General features: G+C 44.8%; 1 non-coding gene across 2 annotated transcripts in view; it reads left to right on the top strand.

Annotated features, from left to right (window-relative positions):
* The window catches only part of LOC111260212 (uncharacterized), a 92,027-nt gene that overhangs the window by 47,400 nt on the left and 20,700 nt on the right, over window positions 1–23,927 (top strand). For both annotated transcript variants that reach the window (XR_015310944.1, XR_002680184.2), the window contains exon 2: window positions 22,957–23,037. This is a non-coding gene — a transcript (uncharacterized LOC111260212). The remainder of the gene's footprint in view (window positions 1–22,956; window positions 23,038–23,927) is intronic.

Raw genomic sequence — 23,927 nt, 5'->3', positions numbered from 1 at the left:
CTTTATGAATGCTGTTCCGTGTTTTTAGCAGAGACCAACAGGCCGCCTGAGTTATTCGATGCTGTCAACGCCTTTTTTTCTCTCCCTCTCTTTTTGCTTGTTTTTTATAACTGTTCAATTGACTGGCGCCTGGGCCGGCCAAGTCACTTCCAATATGACTCTGTCTGTCTGTGTGTGGCATTATCAAGACCTTGGGTCTATTACGACGACACTGATGCTGGGTCAACATGTCGCATGTAGCCGGCGGAAGAGTCCGGCTGATCTCGACCGGCGCCAATTTCGTTAGTTTCCTCATCTACATTTTTTTCGACTTGCACCGTTGTGTACTTGACGTCCAAGAAATAGGGAGACGGGGTCGCCGTAAACGTCGCTCTTTAAAAAAAAAAAAGTGTCCTTTATAGTTTTACGAGGCGACAGGACAGTGACAACAGATTTCGGTCCGGATACACTTTTGACAATGAACCAGAAGAACTAGGAAGCGTGCCATATCCATTTGGAGCTTGAGGTAGTAATATGCGGGTGCCTGATTAATAAGTAAGCAGGCTGAGGCATGGATCGATGTCGCTCAATATCTAGACTCGTAAAGAGAGCACAATGAGAAATATCAATGTAGCTCAACGTAAATCTCTTAAACACGTTAAACTTTATCAGACGGACGACACTTTTACTCGTATAATCAATTTCCGGCAACGTTCGTATTGTTGTTGTTGTTGTTATGTTTAATATGATGATCGTTACGGGGTCCATCAGAACACTCTTTAATGTACGGAGACCGAAGTCGTTATTATGTTTAGTTAAGTGGATGACGGGAAGCTCGGCGTCCGGTTTGACTTCACCGCCATTTGCTTATGCTTCTACTGTTTGGCTTATCATTGGTACTATTTGCGATCTCCTGTGCGAGACTTCATTGACTCGTGCTAGTATTTTTCGCACACTCATGTATATATATATCGCTCTTGTCCCTTCGAAAAGACAGCTTCACGGTGTTCAGCGACAGCAACTTAAAGCAACGCGCCTAGTGAATTATAAATCTACGGAAAGGACCATCGAGCGCCATCGCTTGACACTATGTGTACTCACGATTGAAGACCAGTTACGATAAATTCAATTATTAAATTTCGATAAATTGAATTAATTAGATCAGCACCTGCTGCTGCTACTGCTGCTGTGTTGTTTTTTCCTATTGCCAGCCGCTAAAGCGCGCGTTCCGTTGCGGCTGGTCCATCCGGTGGTCACTTGCGCCGTTTTTAGCGGAAGTCAATGCCTGGAGTGTCTTAAGGTTCCGATAGACGGGCTGAAAATCAGCCCAAAATAAATGTTTTACCATACGGATTGTCCGCCCAAGCGCTCATGTTGGTGCGAAGGGTCCGCACTTTTAATGCAGAAGTGGCAAAGACTAAAGGACTGACTCCTAAAAAGCGACTGAGCAACGAGAGTGATCTTTGAACGACACAAAGCTATCGACGCCGGCTTACAGATGACAAAGAGGGAAATATCGATCACCCACCCGTATCAATCATTTCTTTACTGATGATGTCACAGAAAATGTAGAAAATAAAAATGATCATGATATCATTGTTACTAACGATTTACTGGAAGGAGCTGAGCCTGTGTCCGTTACGGACAACCACATTTTGTAATTACGTGTACCTCACTATTACAAGTAGCACCGTATTGAGGATGCGGCGGTATTTCCAGTCGATATAGGTTGAGAGTGCTTTATCGGACGAAGTTAGAAAAATACAATGATATATTACTTCTATTTGGAACTAAGTTTTATCCGTGGCCGCCATAATGCAACCCGCTAGCGGTACAGTTCAAATGAGCGGCCCACACTTTTGCCCCATGTCACTTAGAGGCTGTCTGACAAATGCAACTGTTTAACACATAAAACTAGAAACTAGATTTGCATTAACGATTTATGTACAATAATGTATTCAACTAGAGCGTGTACAACGAGATTTACTCTTCTGACTCTGTTTGGCCTGCTGGTTCTTGATTATTACTGCTCTGACCATGGTCAGTACCGACCAGCGCCGCTCGACTGTTACATTATACATGTACCGTTGGAGCTATACCCCGGCACACCGAGGCTACCCCTCCACTTCGCTGCTGCAAGCAGAATACTCAAGTGGATAGTGTTAGTGCATTTTGCTGGGGCGGCGCTCCTTCTCTGAACAGCGATGTGTGGTGCTTGAGTTGTCCAAATTTTGTGGTTCGCCATGCCAAGCACCCGCCAATAGTCATGTCTCGGTGATGCAGCGGTCGAGTGGTCTGTTCTGTAAAGGGAACTTACACACAAAATTCAAAAAGAAGAGTGCATGGAAAGGAAACTGCTGTGGTGGCAGGGAGCGAATGGGGGCATTGTGGGAAACCATTTGCCATGCCTGCGCGTTTAGGCTTGTTGAGGCTGGCCTCCTAAAGCAGACCCTCGATGAAAACCACCTATAGGGTAGGACCAATGCTGAGGTTTCTTTGCATGCTCCACATACGAACATTGCTCCTGCGGCTGTTATTCCTGCTGATCCTTTCTACTCAACACACTTCCGTTGCGGCGGCAGCCGCAGCGGAGTCCGCTACGCGGAGTCGGGATGCTGCGGGCGCCGTGGCTGCTGCGAAGTGCTGAAAGCCCTCCTGCTTCATCCAACTAACACGCATCAGCGAGGTCTCTTACTCCCTCGCGGGAGATGGGAAGCAACCGGAAACACCCACATAGAAAAGGCAGTTGTGCTCGCTCCCACAATTATCCATCTCGACGCGCGCGTTCGCTGGTGGCAACGGGGCGGATCCGTCTCTCACCACCCTCTGAGGAGTTGTCTTCGTGGCCAAGTTGTCGACGGCCTGCTCTAACGGCCTAGCGGTTTTAGCAAGGCCTTTCAACTCTGTGCTCCGACAGTGGCAAACCTTACGAGACATAGACCCAGGCTCAGAACTGTGCAGCAACGGGCCGCTAGCAGTCGCCAATTGCTCTACCGCGCATATGATCACTTTGGCACTCTCACTCGCTGAACAGACAAACATACATACGGGCAGACGGATTTACGGATGGACAGACCGCATAAAAAAGGGCAGAAGTTGTATGTATATACAGAGAATCGACCCCTTTCCATACGATTTATGGCAGATTGTGTTTAACGTAAAGACGTGCTATAACGACTGTGATTACATGTTCTCATGTTGTATTGTGTTGAGCAAGCACGCAGAACACATTTGAGTACATGTGCCTGATTGGTCAAGCCTACAGTTACGTAATAGTGGGTGAGAAAACAGTAGACCCTCATCCATGTAATATGGGCTGGTCCGGACTCGTAAAAAAGGTCTGCAGCTACTACTGGCCCATCGTTTGGCGGTGAATACTACTACTTGTTAACTTATACGTTTAGAGGTGTGTGTCTATAGGTAAACTATATTACGTATCTAATCCATGCTGTGGAATTACTTTAGAGGACGCATTTATCAATAACTGTATAGAGTAAAGTCTAGCAGAACGAACATCTACAAAAAGGTGTCGAAGGGTCGAACAAATAGATACTCAAAGGGTCTTGCCTTTCCCTTCGAATCCATCTGCTAGATTCGCGTTCAGACTGGAAGACAAGCGCTCTGTTTCACAAATGTCTATGGTACAAAAATACTAACATTTTTCAAACATTGGATGTACGTAAACGTTCGATACGTACGCTCATTACGGAATATGATTGGTAGATCTATCTATGGTTTACTAGTTTAAGCTCATTATTTACTGCATATAGCCTAAAAAGTCGACTATGTAAACTCTACCTAGCGGCAGCCGTATCTCGACCAGCGACTCGTTCTAAATTCACATTTATATTTAACTAGAGACTATTTAATGGCTCTGTCTGAACGCTACCAATAAGCTTGTTGGTAGCTAGCTATCACTTCCTTGCCTTCAAGCCTTTAATTGGAATCGTGCCATGTCTATCCCCGGGTCGCTACTGCAGCCTGTATCTTCATCCGCGTACAATATGTTTGCGGCTGTTCCAAGCAACTCCGAATATATCCGAAGGACAGGACAGGACAGAAACGTGCCCATATGTAAGATCCCTTTGTAGCTAAAGGCGTGAGCTGATACATATATATACACACGAAACGAATGCGTGCGGATTGGTGCGATCCGCTTCCACTGCCGCATTACCCTAAATAGATAGATGAATGGCAGACATCGGCCTACAGATACGCGTCATTGTACGCGTGTAATCAGCGATAATAGTAATAACTGCATTGCGCATAACGCTGTTCTTTCTTGTCTTTTTTTTTTTATTTCTTGCTCTTTATTTTCGCTTGTAATGATAACACGCCTCTTGTTCTTTCTAAATCGACGCAATTACACCTCCTGATCGGACCTATAGCGCTCCAGTCTGTAGTATTATACGTATGTACCAGGAGCAGGATGGGAAGTCGAAATACTCGGTCATATCTACGGGGATACTGTGTTTAAACGATGAGGAACATATGAGCTAACCGACTCGAGAGAGCAGTGTTGAATGAGGTCTAGTTGAGACTACGCCGATAACATCGGTAGTCAGCGCGGGAAGCCAACGGACTCGTGGGCCGTGGCGACGAAAAGACCAGCCCTATAGCACCCCCGAGTTACCGCGGCAGGTAGAGGTGATGATGGCAGAATCTTCGCGTTCGGTGCCTTCACCCCCTAGTGCTATTGCTTGCAGAGCTGCTTTGTATAAGTGGCTTATAAATGGGATTATCTATTTAGACCCGGCACACTATCGTGTCGCGATAGTTGAGGTATTATCCGCCTTGTAATATTACTACCGGATGGGAACCTACTCGGCTACGGGGGTTTCGGGTGATGGATAGGTCGGAACAAGCAACTAAAACCAAAATAAGCTAATTATACCAAGAAACTTCGTTGCGTAGCACCACCACTACCTTCCAGCTTGACGACTAAGCCCACTAGATGGACTTTAACCCGAGGGGATCGATGCTCATTTTAAAATGATTTTCGCAAACCCACATAACCACCCTCTGTCTATGCCAGGCGTCCACTGGAGAAGCGCCGACAACTCGAGGGAGAAGATTGCAGTATTGGGGTAGTTACCATATTTGACCTAACATGATACTAAGTGGAAAAAAGCTGAATATATATATTAGCAGTAGCAGATTATCTAATTATTATAGAAATTAGTGGCCGTCTCTTTATACTTAATATTCGCAAAACGTTTTCGAATAAATGAATATTAACATTACTGTGTAAGCGTGTAAAGTATAGTGACTATTTTTCTATTGATCGGACTAGTTATTTAAGCGTTGTCAACTAATTTACCAGTTGTATCATTAAACGTAATTTATTCAGACTTGTCAACCTAATAAGATATAAAATGTAGATGCTACAATGTGGCATTTAATAGTGGCGCATATGGCATTGAAGGTTTTATACAGACCGTTCGTTGATGCTTTCCGAAGCTTTCCCGCAGTTTAGCTAGTATAGAAAATCAGGAATGGGTCAAAGTTTTGAGGAACAACGATTAGATAAACAAATGATTTTCGGATATGAATATATCGTGACATATTTTCACGGGTAGGTGCACTTCAAGGACTTATCCGCTTTCAAACAACTCTAGAATGCCAAACACTTGGGTGCAGGCTGCAATAGGCCTACAGGATAAATATGTTTCAGCTCTATATAAATATAGTTCGTGCAACCATTACGCTATCCGTTTGCAGTAGAGTTTTCGCTCGTATGGGGATGTATCTTCATAGAGGCGCTGCTCGCGAGCGCTGGAACGACAATCGCCCTAGTATCTATAACGTTAGGCACTTCCCGATAGAGGGTAAACTGTGCCTGGCGGCACGTTAGCCAAGAAGGCAATAGCACAGGCCATTTGTGCGACTGTCAAATGCAGAAATTTGATAGAGGCCCATTGCCCGCTCTCTCCGTTAGGTGGCCAGGTTAGGTTCCACAGAGGTTGAGCACCCATTCAGGCCCGCCATAGTCAGCCAGGCCGACGATTCGTGCTGAATCCGCAAGGAAGCACTGTTTCGGATGCTCAAAATTATTTGCCCACATTAACCACAACCCCGAAAGCTACTAATCATAATGGCTTTTGTGATGCGGGGCACTCTGCAGCGAATGCTTTCAATGAGCACACGCGAGACGGTTTCGCGCTGTCCTGCATTCAACCCTCTATCCGCTGCACGGAAGTTGACAGTTCGCCGAATTGGCAGTAAAATCAATTCCAATTGGTGGTTGGGGGGCATTTCACATAACATTTAAGGCTACGATATAATTAAATTTCTTCGCCGGAAATATCACCGGACCCCTAGACTGTTCGCACACAGAGATTGATTAGGACAATATAGGCACTATGAGTTAATAAGAGCTAAAATTATCGTCTCCTTTCCTTTCTTCAGTGACCTACCAGTGGGTCCCCTTGTTATATGTCAGCTAGATTCTCGTAGGCGTAAATACTAGTGACAAGTAAATTTTATTCAAAAACCCACTTGTGTTGAATTTGTTTGTCCTTTTTTTTTACTTCACTCGATAAATATGTAGGGGGTAGACGTATGGAATCACAGGCGTTTTCCATAGCTGACTATGAACTTCTCCTTCAACGAAAAGCTGCCGTGTTACTGTTTTAGTATTCTTGGGTATGAAGATAGGCAACAGAATCCTAGCAATCTTAAGGACTAAACAGGGAAAAGTTTATGACTATACTCATTATCGCCTTTTCTACACACTGGGATAGATGGATGCTCGAAACATGCCCCTTACGAGAATTACGGCCACGTCGACACGATTGCATTATATAATGATGAACAAACCAGATGTCACTGCTTCATGTCTTCTCAACGACACGTAACCAAAGAATGGATGTGAGTTAAGAAAGTTTCCTCATAATACTCATGTATGATACAGAAAACAAAGCCGAATATAAAACTTGAATGTATTATATTTAATATTATCTCAGAGATGGGTTCTTTGTGGCCCAAGACAAAATCTCCGCGTGCAAATCTCGGGATATCGTTGTGCCTCTTAGGAGCATCTCGAATTTCGCGCTCACGTCCGCCTCAGGCAGCATCTACCCCGTCCCCAAACTGTCTCTGTTCCGGTACTCGCCACACCCCATTTGGTCTTCACCTAAAGCAAAGCTGCGCCTAAATGCATAGTCAGGGGTCCTCTTTCCTCAGCTCTCTTCCTTGCGCCTTATCACAACACTAAGTCTCGAGTACGAGGGTTTGCCCTGATACGGCCTTCTATGTCAAGCATATCTGCGGATATAAATAACCCAAAGCTCAATAAAAAACGCATTCATACAAATGCAACAATACCCAACTGTGGATATACATGAAAGACTTCTACTGCTCATGGATGTGACTAAGGCTGAACGCATTGTCGAACACTTCGTATAAGAAAAGTTTTTGGCCCTTTAGACCCGCACATGCCATTCCCGCCTGCATGCCCGGTAGCCTTGAGCTAGCATCCTTATAACCCAGTGCTGAACAACACTGTCGCGCTCGTGCCATCTAGCGGGATGGGTCCGCTAGTACATAGTACACCGTCTGCTGCATGCGGCCAGCAGACGATCACTAATAGAACGAATAAGATTGTACAAACGGGGGTCCGCCGTAGCTGTGTGTAGATGTGTATAAGAAACGCGACGAAAACCACGAGGATAGCGATGTCTTGTTGTACGCGTGATGTGCTGAGAGAAGCGTGTTACGCTACTCGGATGTGCTGTACAAGCTAGCAAAAGCGAAGGTGGTTGCTTGTAATGGCAGGATATTGCTTCTAGTCACGCAATCGGCCACTCTCCCCTTCATAGCTGCCCCTTGGCATAGCATAGGGGATGACGGGGGAGTCAGAGAAACCCACAACATACGACAGCCGAGCGAACGAGTCGTGGCTGCTGTGACGGTGCTGGTGGTAACGGTGAATCAGAAACAGGCCAGGCAGGACCTCCTCACGGCTTTTGCTGTAGGTGGGCCTGGCTGCCTGCTCGAGGCACAAATCGGGTAATCTGGGGCAATCTGCAATAGGTTTGGAGAGAGACTAAGGCAAGTACAAGTAAGGCGGCAGGCGGTGACGGCAGAAAGGGGTTTAGTCGCGAACGCCGTCATGACGCGCGGGAAACCGCCGCCAATAAGAGACGTTTTTCTCTCTTGTGGCAATAAAATATGCGCTGGCGCTATTGGTGAGTGCTACTTCCGCTGCTGATAGTGATAATATTTAAGGAGAGCACGCTATGGATAGCATGCACGGAGACCAGAAATACGCAAATATTTTTGTGGTTTATGTTTTTTGATACTTAAACTGTTAGGCACTACTTTGAACAGCCGGCTCGTTTCAGTATGAAACGAAATATGCCTACGTTCGAATCTGAGCCTGGACCACCACATGTTTAGCAGGTAAACACGTTGCCTACTGCGCTATTACGGAACAAAAAGAACACGTACCAGCTGATAGTTTTACCATTTATTTTATAGAGGAAGCACATTAAGCATGTAGGATTAGAACACTTATCTTACAATCATTCACTAGGATAACAGGCATCGCCTAATAGTGCAATGTTATAATAGTTCCAGGTAATTCCAGCATGAAAGAAAAAAATTATAATTTTCTTTATTATTTGCCCTTGAAAATTGATTTATATGCAGTCAAATTGCTTCATAACAGCAGTTATCTGTTTTTGGCTTAACAACCATCGGCCTGCGCACGCACTACATATATCTGCCGCTTTAAATAAGAAACCATTTTTAGGAAATGCCTTCTTTGCGGTTATTGCTAACATTATTGTTGTTGCTATAGTTGTTGCTGCTATTACTATTTCTAGCACTCGGTTTTTAGCGCACTGCCTTCGCATCGAAATAAAAACGGTGTTAGAATCAGCGGCAAAAATCTTAAAGCAAAATAGCTTTTGAGTTTTGTCGGTTACTTGTATTTAGATATATTACACATGGAGTCGCAGTCCAGCTATGTCTTCTAATATCTGAGTATATGCAGCGTTCTATCCGTAGGGCTCTTTACCCGCTAATGGGGAGATGCCGCTTACATAGAACCCGTACGACCGTCGCCCACGGTTTAGCTATGTCGTGTCTTTCCGGATATATCCAATATTCCGTCCGCTGTGTTCGAGTGTGTATTTGTAGGACTCTGCATAAACTATTGCTAACCTCATCACACCTCAGCGCAGCACCGCCGAAGCAGCAGCAGTAGCGGCAGAAGTCGGCGATGTGTTGTCATTGTCAGTTTTCTCTGTTGCCGTTGTTGTCGTCATCGTCGTCGTCTTTGATGTTTTTCTTGTTGTTGTTGCTGCTGCTGCTGCTGCTGTTGTCATCGTCGGCGTCGTTGTCATCGTCGAAATGTGTTTCTTCTCCGTTCTCTGCTCTTTTCTCATTGTAGAACACAATAGAAAACGATTTTGAAAGAAGCCGATTTTGCTGGAGGGGGAACGCTAGTAGACCGAGAGCAGAAAAAAAGGAGCGAGAAAAAGCCGACGAAGTTCTGCTTCTAGAACAGCAACAACAACACCGCCAACAAGACCTACTCTACCTAGTGCGCTTCCTCATGTTGATCCTCAACACGAGAACGTTAACAGCGCCTCCATCGGCAGCAGTAAGTTGCACAAACGTGGGCAATTATTTAGCTGCTGTGGGCGCAGTTCTGATCGCTGCTGCTGCTGCTGCTGTTCCTGATCTCGTGTGCGGCACCCCAGTAACAACAACAACAACAACAGCGACAGCGACAGCAACATCACCGTGATCAACAATAGAATAAATGAAGCGCTCGGACAAGATGTGGCGGCGACTGCAAGGCGCTGCTATATAGCTTCGATCCTCTCGTTGCGGGATTCTGCTGTCTGAGCCTCCGAATCTCAGGGGCTCCTTTCTAGTTCTCTGCTTAGCTTTGTATTCCATTGAATCAACTCCGTAACATATCTACTTCTGGGGTTCGGTCTGTTTGCTTCACCTCGGACGGCAGCAGCATAACAACGACGGCGAGGACGACGATGACAAGTAACAACAAAACTGGAACAGGACCTTCACCTGAAGCAATGTACAACCGGGTCGCGCTAGAAGATCTGTTGTCACTATCTTGGCGGCGCTTGCGCCTTCGCGTTCTCTGTCTTCTATTTATATTATAACAGCTTCTGCCAAACTGCAGGTAGGCGGCAGGTCTCTGGCGTTACTGCGCGCACTTAAACTAGCCGAACTCTAGGGAAGTTTGGCGTTTGCTTACTATCACTGCAATGCTATCACATGCATTGTAAAACGGTGCTTATGTTTTGCTATGCTTAAATTCAGAGTGTTGTTGATGTTGTTATTGTGATTGTTGTTGTTGTTGTTGTCGTTGTCGTTGTCGTCGTCGTCGTCGCTGGTTTTTGCATTCTCTGAGCTGTTCTCATCTGTGAATGTGCCTAAACATGTGTAAGCCCTGATGTGTTTATAGGTTTCTGCCTAAATAGCGCGCTAGGAGCTACGCAAGAAGAATGACTGGTCTCAAAAAGCTCCCATAGTTAGCAACCGAACCGGTATAATTTCATCTTAACAAACTAGCAATGTAGTCTGCTTCTGTTTGAACGCGTGAGACGTAACATGCATGATCAAGAGATGGCTTTCAGGCTGCCTGAAAAACGTAAGGTGACAACGGATCACAGACACGAATAGGTAACTGTCAGGACACAGGCATCAATGAGCGTAGACAGTTTGGCTGGTAATGAGAGGAAATTTATAACATAGAATACAAATTGCAGCTGAGACCTATTGTTTTGTATACGTTTACGAATGATTATCAGTTTTACACCGCATGGTAGTATATAGATGAAAAATATTGACTCATACATTTGAGAATTGCGGTCTAACAATCTAGTCGCAGGACTGAATTTTGTCTACTCCGGTCGCGTAGGAACACCAATCCAGCAGCCCCATGATTTCTATCGGCTTTCGTTGATAACGACATCCACAGAGTGTTTGTCTATTGTAGAATTGCGTATTGGTTAGGTGTTCCGTGTTGTTGCCGTGGTCACACTCAGTTACAATTTGCTGCTAATAAATATTATATATGGTTGCATTTGTTAACATTGTTGTCCATCGACTTCGTCCGCGGCTCGGTAGCACTCGGTCGGAGGCGTTGATATGGTAACGCTCTTCCTTCCGTTCGGCACGAAACAGCCACCTCCTCGCGTTGTATACAGGGGGCACTAGTATACTTTACAACGGTTCCTGTTCCAATTCCGTGCAGCGTACTCATTGCATTGCACCCACGCGTGGTGAACTCGGGGAGCCAATCTGGATAAGCCTATCTGTATGCAAATCCATCAGGGCGGAATAATATCAGGTTGCTGCTCACCCTGTCAATTGCTTATCCATTGTTGTCTGAGTAACCGTCTTGGTCGTAGTGAAAAAAAATAGAATAGCATTGCTTATCGGAGCGGCAGTGGCAGTCAAATAAGGATTGGACCAGTCAAAGCGTTCGGGATCTTCAGTCTTCGCCATTTCTGGCCATCGAATCATTTGTTGGGCTTCGTCCACTGCTGCTACTGTGGCGCAGTTGTACGCCTTTTGATCTCGCAGGAGGCAGGGCAAAAAGCGACAGGGAGATGTACGTAACGACGGATTTGGCTTCGCCTGCGCTGGTGCCTTCTGTCTTCCCGCTCTCGTTCTGAAATTCTGTCACTAGGATACAAAACAAAACTGAGAGGCAAGAAGGATTCAACGCTAAAGTAACAACGTCGTAAAGGGCTTAAGCTGTGTAATAACGCTCTTGAATTCTATGAATCTTTCGCGTGTAGAACGTGTCTTCGGAAAAAGGAAACCGTGAGGATCTTTCTGTTTATCTCGGAGATTCTTCCTATTTCTCGAGATGCGTAAGTACTGCGTTGTCTGTTCTGCAGCTGCGCTCGAGCAGCGAATCGGATTGCCACTGTGCCGCTATTCGTGAGGCTGGTTCCGAGGTGTTTCGCGAAGAAGACGAGAAACGCGGAGGCAAGATTGAGGATGCGTGCAAAGGCAGGAAATTGATAAAAAATTCATCTTACGCTCAGTCGTAGCAGTAGCAGCAGTTGCGGGTACATAAAAACACCGCATAAAAAATAACACGCACAATTATCACTGTGACATTCCATGGCAGACCGGTCCAGCGGGTAGCTGAGATCATGATTCAGCTTGTTGGCTACAACAGATACCTACAGAAAGGTGACGGACACAAGAAGTTCAGAAGGATAATAAAAAAAAAAAAAAAAAAAAAAAAAGAGAAAACAACCGGTTCCACCCATTCAACGTTATCGTCATGGGGAAGACGCGTTGAGGAGATATGGATGTACATTCGGGTTAGCTTGTAATTACTGGGTGATAAGTGTCATTAGAAGAAATTTCGTAGGTAGGCGGGGCTGAACAATGCAGTACACCGCTATAAAATAAGTAATTTAAACTCACAAATGTGCGTCTGCAAACGACTCCGTCCTAGATTCTGTTTTACGGGAATTATCGTAGGTATATCATAGAGGATTTCAAAAACCGTTACTGATTCACCTATCGACACATGTTTACTTTTTTCGATTCTGATTTAATACAGTAATAATAACAATGTACGAGGGAAACAAGGATATATTAAACAGGTCAACAGATCTGCTATGGACTACAATATATCGTGGTTACGTTACCAGATTGCTGCTTTTCCACAGCCGTTGTTTGCTTGAATATTTCAATTAAGCAAAGTGTGCTAGATTCTCCGCATGACAACGTACGAAGCACTTGATGGAAAAACAGAACGCTGGTCCTTTACAGTCCTAGGCCGTAGTTAGGCCAATCGAAGTAGCCAGTAGTACCATATGTCCTAGTAAAGTATCTTAGGTATCAGGTGTTTTATCGACAGACGCAACGCCCCACAACACATGACCCAAACGTACATCGGCAGACAATACGAATTGTAGAACCAATCTAAGATTTATGGTTGTCCAAAACCTTCAACAACTCGCATGGTATGTTTATGGGCCGCCTATGTGACCGTCGTTCTTTTCACATGAAGCATATATGGCCGTAGACGGCAGCACAGGACAGAGAATATTGCTATCTATGTTCACGTCATTACGAGCAAACTAATATCGCCGCGAGAGGGTGCGTTGATCGAGAGAAAAATGACGCACTGCAATGGCGTTTGCTGCTTTCTCCACAACGGAGCCATCGGCAGTAACAACAACAGCAACAAAAACGATGGTGACAATTACGCGAAGTCGGCAGGTAGGCGCGCTATTGAGAAATTCAACGTTCGGCTCGAACGGAAACTCGACATGGGAGGGTCGAATGTGAAAACACACACACACACACACAAACGTCCAACAACCACAATGGCAAGCTATCACTGCCTTTGCTGGTTCTCATTCTAAAATCTATGTAGCAACGTCGTTAACTATGACGTTTATTGTAGGACGCTACGCGCAAGGCTTTCAAAGTGGTATATTCATTTCCATGTTATAGTTCGATCGATTGGAGCTGTACTTCGAAACTGGGCTACAAAACATAGATGGTAATATTGATATTATCCACGATTGCATGTATACGCTTGACCTCGTAGAAATAATTTCGGCGCTAGAGTTCTTCAGCCATATTTAATACGCCTATATATATATATATAAATATATATATCGTACGAAAATGATATGTTTCATTGTGGTACGCATTCGGTTATGCTTACAAACGCTGTTTGCTAGTTCTATAAAAAAATCATCGCAAACCCAAACCGGCCCTAACGGTCCGCTCTCATTTGTAACCTGTTCTCGCCCTACGGAGTAGTATCTCTACGTGTATAGCAAATCAGTAACTTTACGAAACAATGCACCGATAATAACAAAGAAACTCGTCAAAATACGCTAGGCGTCGAAGCGTTTTTGGATTCCAGCAAACATCAGGTTAAGGATCAATTGCGCAATACCAATCAAAATGGCCTGCTCGAGGAAAATTTGTCACTCTGATGTAATAGTGATTTATCGTCGTTTAGCGTATCGCCATCATCAATACGACCTCGAATGTTTTTTGTCATTTTCTTTTAATAGCTATAACCACTCCTTTAATTACTGTTGTGAAAGCAAGGCTTATGCCGGCTCGCTGCCTCTTTGTGCTTCGTCTTGAAATTCGTTCTCTCTTTGTCCACCCCTTTTGCTTCGATGTATTGACGATGCTTAAACCCAAGAAGGACTTACAGGCAAAGGGCGGGCCTCTGCCGAAGGCGTGAAAAGGCGCCGACCCGCACTTAGGTCATGTTTATGGGTCGATAGAGGTGTATATTGATACATTGAATGTTGTGTTTATATAAATGCACACTTACACCAATACCCGATACATTCCACGCAACCACGTTCCTTCTTACTTTTCTCGTGCGTATACAAAGCGTCATAATTGCATGTGTGCAGGACCCACGTGTGCCTGTTAGTCGGTGCAAGAGTGACGAACATGCTGTATTCTATTTGTAACGTCGTTGTGAATAAAAATGGAAGATAGGCAGGAACAAGAACAGGACTAACTAGCTCGCCAATGGCTACAATTGTCGAACAAAAATTGTATCTGAGCGGTTGTAGGGGTCTACCCAGCGCCCGCCTGACCCAGCCTCTATCGACTCATTGGAAACCAAACTCTCAGAGTCTGCCTCCTTATATCGGTCCCGAAACGAAGTCATAAGCATTAAAACAACAACAACAGCAACAACGACAAATCTGCTATGTCCTTCTGACGCCCACGTTGGTACGATCGCGTCAAAGTGCCTCCACTGACTCAGGTCATCAGTGCATAACCAAAAATTAAGAACCATAAGATTATAAGAAAAATCGAGTGAACCTACTGTTAAGGACGTGTACCACAATAATGGCATCACCGTAAAATATTAAAATATCACAGATAGCCAAGGTTACCAAGGCTCCGCAAGGTTCGCGGTTGTGTCCGAGCGTTTGCATATATACGTGAGCGCGTCCAGGCTACGCTGGCGGACTCGTGTATCAGAGCTAGTAGTAGTACGATAGGAGTTTTGCCGCGTCGTAATTGTGCTAGCCATTGACTGGCGCTGTCAATAGCCGTGGAGCTGGCGCTCGCGGAACAGTTGTCATCCTTTCTGCGATGTTGGCGGCAGGGGCGACCACGATAGCCGAGGGCACAACGACCAATTCGTAGCTTATTTTGCCGTCGCCGCTGCTCTTGGATGTAGCCACTATATAATTTCACGCTATTGACAATCATGCGCAACACAGAATTGCTGCGTCGTCCATACCCCCCCCCCCCCCGCCACGGCCATCTTTACTGTGGACCTTTATTGAGTTCCAACTTGTCGTGACAACAGTCGCCGCTGTGCTGACGATAGAGTTGCTCTTGCGCAAATGTACAACTAAACAAAAATATTATATATATATGAAGGTGGGTTCTGCTGTGGTCCGCATTTGTGGCACTGTTCCATGTACAAAGAATTCAAATACAATAGATTTTTTGAAAATGCCTCAACGAACCACCGAAATTAAACAACGTCACAAAAGCACCGTACACATATAGACACACACAAACACATACACACGCAAAAACAGACGAACACAAACATGAATAGATATGCGTGGCGGCTACGAACAGAAAACGAATAGAGGCATGCCCTTTGTTTATGCTCTACAATCCGAAGTGATGCGATGTAAGGCATGACCAGGCAGCTTTTCGCGAACCTCATAACTTCACACAACGGCATTCAGATCTAGCGACAGGTTGCCGTCTTCGGATTGGACGAAACGTATACAGATTTCCGCTGACGATGTGGCGCCACTGTTACTCGACCTAATGGGTTGCCCAGGTTCGTTCTGCCGTTAAGTTATTATTGTTGAAATGATCGCCAGAACGATGATCCCAGGATACACCTAGTATTATGTGGGAGCGTATCGTTGAATCGACAGAGAACACTCAAACAGGCCGCCATTTGTAGCGATCACCACTTGGGGCGTTCGACATGTGTTGGGCCCGTCCGTTCGCCCCGTGAAACGCTGACCACCGACCACTGGGCATCATGGGCTATTGACGGTTCCCACTGTTATGGAATGCAATGACTGAAGCGGCAAGTTAACAGAAAGTGATTAGCTAGACCTCTCAAATCTAAAAAACGAGTACAACAAAAAGAAAGAGGAACAGAGGCAGGGAGGAGAGAGACAGAGTCTATAGTATAGAATTATAACCTGCTAGATTATCTAGTGAAATCTTCGAGTGGATCAGCTATAGACCTTCAACACGGTTGACCATGTCTACAATACTTAGGACAGTAAGAGATTGCATAGGACGCATTGACGCGATCACGATAAGCCCAGCTCGAGGCTCCGCACTGTCGCTGCCTACTTACCCGTCTAGATCGACGCGTTATTACCATGATATATATTGTATGACCCGTTTACGCCGAACTGGTGAGCTGAATAGGAAATTCAATTGTCGAACTCACACGTTTGTGGCGCTGTGAACACGAACTGCGACCATATTGGTACAACTTATATAACCACTTGCAAACGTTTAGCCAATTTGAGCGCGGTTTGAAAGAGCAGCGTCTGTCGCGATCAGATCATACGGTAGGACTCATCCAGTGGGTGATGTTTGAAATGGCATAGGCATAAGTGGAAGTTTTGTCATGAACTGCTATTGCAGACAGACCTCGTCATCTGAGCCGACATTCACGACGGCGATGGGAGACAATCTGCAGCCGAGCCGATGAACGCGACCCGAGTTTTCATTGCACAAATGAAGTTGATAAGGAACAAAAATGCAAACAGGTAGCCAAACCCGTAAGTGACGTAATAATTATTCGCGTCACCTATAAATCTAGCAGTCTAGCGCATAACTTAAGTCATGTACTCCGTCTATATGCGATGACGGTCCGGTACGGCGTCCTCTGTTGATTTCACACTGATGGATACCTTATCGCGACTCTGCTGATGATGGATGTTAAAACAGAGTTGTCCAGGCTGCCGGCGGACTATTTTGATCAATTCCATTCAGCGATAGGTTTTTGTAAATAATACGCTTATTTGAGCTAGCTCGACCAGCCTCATGATATTTACATAGACTGATTTAGTTTTTAAGTACTACTCAGGGTTTAAATGACAAAATAATAACCCTAATACCTGAAATAATTCATTCTAGAACTGTATACGTGTCTGTTAGACGTTTTGTAAGCAACAGTCATGAAGCGGCAGTATACGAAAGGTCACATGCTATCCGTCGGCCGTAGTTAATGCTAAAGAACATTTTCTGCTGCTATTATTAGTAACTTACGGCTTCCGATTTTGAAATCTCTGTATACTCAGCTAGACGACGAGTCATGAAATGCGTTTCGTTGACCTCATGACCGATACGTTCCTTTGCATATATATTCTTTTCGGTATTGCGGAGATAAGTAAGCCAAATTCTGTAAACTAACACTGGACCTTTTTTTTTTCCTAAACCTTCGTCAGTCTCAGGGGTGGGTGCCGAGTTGACTTCTTGAACTGTGTGTGTTTTTGACAAAAACGTTTTTATACGTTTGCACGCAAGTAAACGTGGTCACGATCCGACGCAACAACATCCTTTGTTTATTTTCCACGAGAAAGAGACTCTCACCTCGTGAAGTAGTGACGCTAAAGGTAAAGAACCGTAAACGCCAGGCATCGCTTAAGGACCTCTAGTCAACTATATGCAGAATCAAAAACTTTTACTTGCTGTTATATAGATATTGCCAAACGTTGTTTATTGGCCCAAAATAATAAATGATTTAAACGTGACGATCCCGCTACACGATCCCTCTTTGGTCCCATACATTTTTTTCTCTTCTTTTATGAAAAGTATAACACAGGGTATCTGGTGTGACATGTGCGTTTTTCTTTTCTAAATAAAGCCATAGCCAATATTGCTATCACTGTCAAACGGTGATTTAATAATATGAGTTTTCGCCGTTCGAATAGACAAGATGTGTACAATACGTTATCCAACGTAAACGGTAAAGCGATTTCATAAAGCATCGAGAGAGCCGGAACGACCCGTGCTGTATTCAATTCTAGATGCAAAGTAAATACTCGTCATACAAAGGAAGTTCTTTATTACAAAGTTTATTTACCCCTAGCAGTCTTCGTTTCAGCAATCATGATCAAATCGCTATAGGAAATCAATCTTTGCCTGCTTTACAATTAAACGTTTTTATTGGAAGCGTTCTTCGAATGTCTGAAATATAGAAGAAAACATTTAGAGAAGATAATAAAACACAGAACACACACGCTGGTTTCGCCTCTACTTCGATAGATCCTTCGATCGAGGAAGAAAATGCTCATTGGCGAACGTTGTGTTGTCATAGTCTGACGGAAGGTTGCGGCCGCTCTGGCAAAGCAAACTAAGAACAAAAACCGTAAGAATTACAAATAACGACGCTTCATCGTCAGCAGAATCATCTTCGTCATCAACACGATCATGGCCATGACCACCAGCTATCAAAAGCGGTAGCAAAGGCACTTCGCTCTTCAATGGCATCACCATACCGGTAAACGTTATTACTATCTCTTCCATCTCACACAGGAATATTACGTATGTCTTCTGTGTTAATGCGTGGGTTTGAGTTTGAATAACCAGCAGACCCAGCCGACGAGTTGGATCGCCGCGGCATCAACAGGTCGCACGGGATGAATTCAGTCGTCGGTAATTTTATGCATGTATGTATGTATGTATGTATGTATGTATGTATGTATGTATGTATGTATGTATGTAGAAACCGAGTGTCGTGCTAAGTCGAATCCGAAACCGTCACTGCCGTCATGACTCTGACTTGGTCAAAAGGGACCACCAGCCATCGAGGATCAGGCAACAAAGGATGACGATTTTACCGGGCTGCTTGTCCGTCGATGGCGACTGCTCGTCCAGCGGAATGATGCGACCGTTGGCGCACGCGCCGCTCAACGATTCGGTGGTCGGACGTTTGGTCAGATCGATAAAATGCGCAAAACAGAAATAGTTCAGACGGAAAATAGCGAACGCCATCGTCGATGATTGGCGCGGGAACTGCCTCAGATACCTGCTATAGCGGCCACAGGCGCGGCGGCGGCGGTGGCGGCGGCTGCTATAGATATAATAAAGGAACAAAATCGCTTATGTAGAATAACGTTTCAATGAATCTCTAGCAACCGCCGCTTGTCTGCTGGACATAATATAATCGTATAGAACAATAGTGTCGTTGTCAAATGAGTGTACGCACAAAAAAAAAATGGCAAGGCACTGACGAACGAATTTTTCGTCTAACCAGCTTCTAGCTGCAAGTCGTCATAGTTAGTATTGCTGCACCCCCGTGGACGGGGATTTGGAGAAGAACGAATAGATCACGCTAGCCAGACTAATCAAGTGAAGAACTGCTATGAAGAATGGGAAATGAGTCAAGTGGTGAAATGAGCTTCATTGGAACTGTTAAAACAGATCAGGAATAAAACAATGAATGGTCAAGAAGAGTAAGCGTTTCTCGTTGTGTATAATGTTCATTTTAACAGAAATCCGGTGAAAAGAAGGTTCATTCACTCTCAGAATATAACAAAGGGTTTTGCTGGCAAAAAAAGCTATTCTAACCGTCTGGCGCTAAAGTGGCGGTCTTTGCTGTTGAATCGTTTCAAGTTCCCCCGAGTAACGCTTTTGGGTTTACCCGTTTTTTAACCCTTGTTTCGAAATCGCGTCACTCATTGTCACGGAAGAACTTTGATTAGTCTGTTTATTAATTGTCGTGCCTAAGATAATTAATGTTATTACAACAGGTGTATTCAGCGGGCTGGATTCCGTCGTGTCTCTAGCGAACCATATTTGAACCGAGCTGCGGTCGAACGCAACGGTTCGAGCACTTCGAGGCCGACAGAGAAAAAGTGCGCTTACTATAAAACTGTCTCCGATGTCTGGCCTAGGAACGCTGTTGGTCAGGGGAAAAACTGTTTCTTCACAGTGACGTGGTATGGTGGGATGTCGTTGTTTAGGTGCGTGTCCATGCTCGTTTACGCGCCGTCAGCCGCGGCTTGTCGCTGGTACTCACCTGCTCGTGTAGGGACGAAGTCGGGTGTCGAAGCCTTTTCTCCTGACTTAAACTGAATCTTCCACATGATCTCTTTGGCTGTACCGTACGAATAGTCCACAGTGTTACGATGAATGAAAAGCTCTTTTTTACACCCTCAGCAAAATATACCACTGACTATAATAAACATATCTGTCCATTTGATAACTTTACGTAAACAAAATGGTTTTATCCGAAACGAATTAATTGTGCGACAAACGTGTCAGTAAATCTAGAGCTTTTCCTGCTATTTCATAGTACCTTGTAGACCCGCTCTCCTAAGCGTATCGCCGTTCCTGGGAAATTGCAAGAAAAAAAACCAATAGCGGTTTTGCCGAAAAATAAGTGATCTCCCAGACGGTCTAGGAGCTAAATCCGGCCAATTCATGCCATCGTTCCCTCCCCGTAGAATTCCTCGTGCATGCAGGAAAAGGCAAAGCACTAATTGAACTGAAACTGAATAGGTACTAAAATTGAATTTCTCCACTGCAAGGAGAGCTTCTGTCTTTCGGATCTGCATCAGGTTCTGAAGAAATTAATTTTTCCGGAATTTGTTATTTTATATATTGTCATAAATAGGTTAGTGACAAAGAACAACCAAATCCGAAATTTAATTGCAAGACTTCGCCAAAAGCGAGTCTATTTACGCTGTCTGATAATTCACAAACTGTCTTCCTCCTTCAAGATGTCATCGTCACTATGCGATGCCGGCCAACCTGAGGCACTGTTCGCCTTCGTTCGAAAAACACTGTAGTTTCAAGTATGTAGTATTATCAACGTTGTTGTTACTAGAAAAAAATGTTCCGACTGGGACGGAGGAAGGAAGAGGGCAGTTGACCCTATGGTCGTGTAGTGGCCTCAGAGGGATGTCGTCTCCAGAGAGGATGGAGTAGTCAGTTTCAGATAGAAAAGCACAGATGACAGTGACGCCTGCGGCAAATATTGGATTCACTTGGCAAATGATTTCGACTCGTATGTTATGAGCTTGGGTTCTGGGTTCATTTGACGTCTTTGAAGGCTTGTTGTTGAGCTGAGGCAGAAAGGGTAGCGAGGATCGGCACCCTTTGCTTGTTAGCATTATTGTTTTAACCAGTTCTTGGCCGATCCACTGCGTCCTACGTTAAAAGATATGCGAGTGTTTTTGGCACCGGTCAGAGACGTTCGTTTACTTACACGCATAAAATGACAATAAGATGATCCCGATTCGTTCGGGGAAGAAAGGGGGGAGCGAACGTTGATGGCATTATCCTGCTTATATGTGGTGTCGTTGACAGACTATTAGCGAACTAGTCAACCAGAGAATCGAAGCCAACAAAGTCACACAGGCATAGCAAATTCGTTACTCAGCCAAAACCATCACGTTCCATTGAAAAGAGGACGGACATTGCTTCTTTCGATACGAGTCAGCTCTATCCTGGCAGCAATTCGATACGGTACTTGCCCTTGAGGGCGTCTCGATTGATTGAGCCTATTGCGCAACATGCAACGTTAATCGGCGAAGAAGATCGGTGCAGGCGGAGGACGAAAAGGGGGACGATCTCGTCAAGAGCGTAACGCTCGGCTGCTAGAAGATTTGCTGCGCCTGTTGTCATCTGCAGTGAAGTGAGCGTCCGTCGATGTGTGCACGAGCGGCATCAATTGTGTTCATCTCTGGCGACGTAGGGTTCAGCCGCGCTCTTCTTTGCTTGCCTACCGGCGTTTACTGTGACACAGCCGACGCCGCCGACTTCACCGCATTGACTGATGGTGGGCTCACCTCACACACCTCTGTCTATTCACACTCTGTTGTAGGGGTTGTTCGGGTTTTGTTTGGGTTCCGCTGTAGCTGACTTATCGCTGCTGCTACGCTCACAATCGCCGTGTTTTTATGTTTGCCGCTGTTGTCGATAGCTTTTGCGGTGTAAGCGACAAGTTTTCGCATGATCTCTGTTGGTGTGTGGTCCTGAATAGGTTCGAAACCATGTAACAACTGGCCTTCCCCAAAAGCAGAATATTGCATAATGTCGATGACTATAGATCGAGCAAGAAAAAAAGCGTCTGCTCCATGGGGTTGTTTGCCAGTGTATGCGCACACATATTTATATGCGGAGTTATAGTAAGATGGCGCAACTTGCCACGTTAGTTGGTAATTGTTGTTAGGCCACTCATGTGGCATTGCGCGACGTCTAACGATAATAAGCGCATGTGGTAAGGCACAAGGTGGAGTCCTCACGAAATATGAGGAGGTAACAAAGTTACAACTGGAAGTTCATTGTAGAGCTTTGCGACTGTTTAGCGGAGGAACAAGGTTTTAATAGATACAGAGGAGGAGGCGATGAGAAGAGTGCGAGCGAAAATTATGTTTCGCTCACCTGAGCTAACTGAATTCCGCCGCCGCAGCCTTAAAAGGTGATACTGCTGTCAAGGTATTGACACGCATAATTTGCCCAATCCCTACACTAAAAGAACTGAAATAATCTGCGCTTTTTGCGAGCATGACGAGGTGTCTGGGCGTGTGAAACTTCGGAAAAGACTGTGTAGAGCTAGTGTATCAGTTGCAGGTATTTGCACCTCACCAAGGCATCGAAGGACTTCGAGGACTCGATACCGAGAAGGGGGATACCGTTATTTACAGGCGCGACGGATCTGTTAGAAACGTTCAGAGACTGTGCATCACTGACGGCGAATTTGGCCGATCGAGGGGGTGAAACGGATTGGGTTTTGCTGTCGTGACTCTTTTTATGTATTCACAATTGTAGTTCGATTTAAATTTGATTGCATAGCTGTTTTTTAATGACGAATAATTTAGAATTTTGTTTATATTATGGAACATTTTCTTCTTCTGATTTTGATCAGGCTGATTATCGAAGGATCCGAATCTGGGCTGCAATTGCATGAGCAAATGCGCATATTCCAGCTAATATCATGTCTCTCCGTTCGTTCTCGTCTTTTAGTTGGAAGGTACGTGGCACGCCGCTACTCTCAACGACGTGATGGAGGCCGAAATCAAGCCTATTGACTTCGACTTCAAACAGGTAAAACACATAGCCGAGATATAAGTAAATATGTGTGTGTGTGTGTGTTTCTCGAACTAACGGGCGTGTCAAGTATCGGCGCATATGGAATCAGTCGGCATTGACGAACTGTTGAAAATACTCATTGATAAAGGAACATTTTCAAGAACTGTAATGTAACCTTTAGTTGAAAGGACAGAGGAGCCGTTAAAAACAGCAGTACGAACATAAGACAGCACCGGAATAGGTCAAATTAAGCTTATGTTTTAGAGCGAGCACCATCGAGGGACCATATTTAAATAAATGGGAGAGCTTAATTCTTTGTATGAATTCGAGTCGTATGGTGCCTCTATCACTACGAAATAGACGAAAAAAAGAAAACAAAAACGTACGCCATCCATGCCTGCTATCACGCTACTTCTATTCACATTTAGGAGAAATAGTACGACCACTGTTCAGTATGGATAATTTGTTTAGCGCCTCATACATAAACACGCAGGTCTGATTAAGTGAATCATTTACACTGTACATCGGCCAAGTCAAGCTTAACACTTAGCACGATCTCGGGGCCAGCAGCCAAACAGCCACACCCACCAGCTCCGTCCGGATGGTCAAACGTTATGGCTAGACGAAGCTTACGATGTGCTCGTCTCCAAATAATCATAGCAAGACGGACTTTTCGATGCCCCGCACTACTGTCATTTCCAAAAGTAACAACAAATCAAAGAAGTGAAGCATGGCAGCGAGGTCCCGACATATGTACCTGCACCTTTCACTGCAACACTTCTTTGACTAGAGCACACTTAACGCTGCATATTGAGGGCTGAAGTCAGTGAGCAATGCTGGGGACAGCGCCAATAATCCCAAAAGTTTCCTTTAAAGTTTTTGCGCCATTTCTGCACCTCCTACAG

Source organism: Varroa jacobsoni, unplaced genomic scaffold, assembly GCF_002532875.2.
Source record: "Varroa jacobsoni isolate VJ856 unplaced genomic scaffold, vjacob_1.0 scaffold_411, whole genome shotgun sequence".
Classification (NCBI taxonomy): Eukaryota; Metazoa; Arthropoda; class Arachnida; order Mesostigmata; family Varroidae; genus Varroa; species Varroa jacobsoni.
The sequence above is the reverse complement of the archived record's forward strand: the minus strand, read 5'-3'. Positions and strand labels throughout refer to the sequence as shown.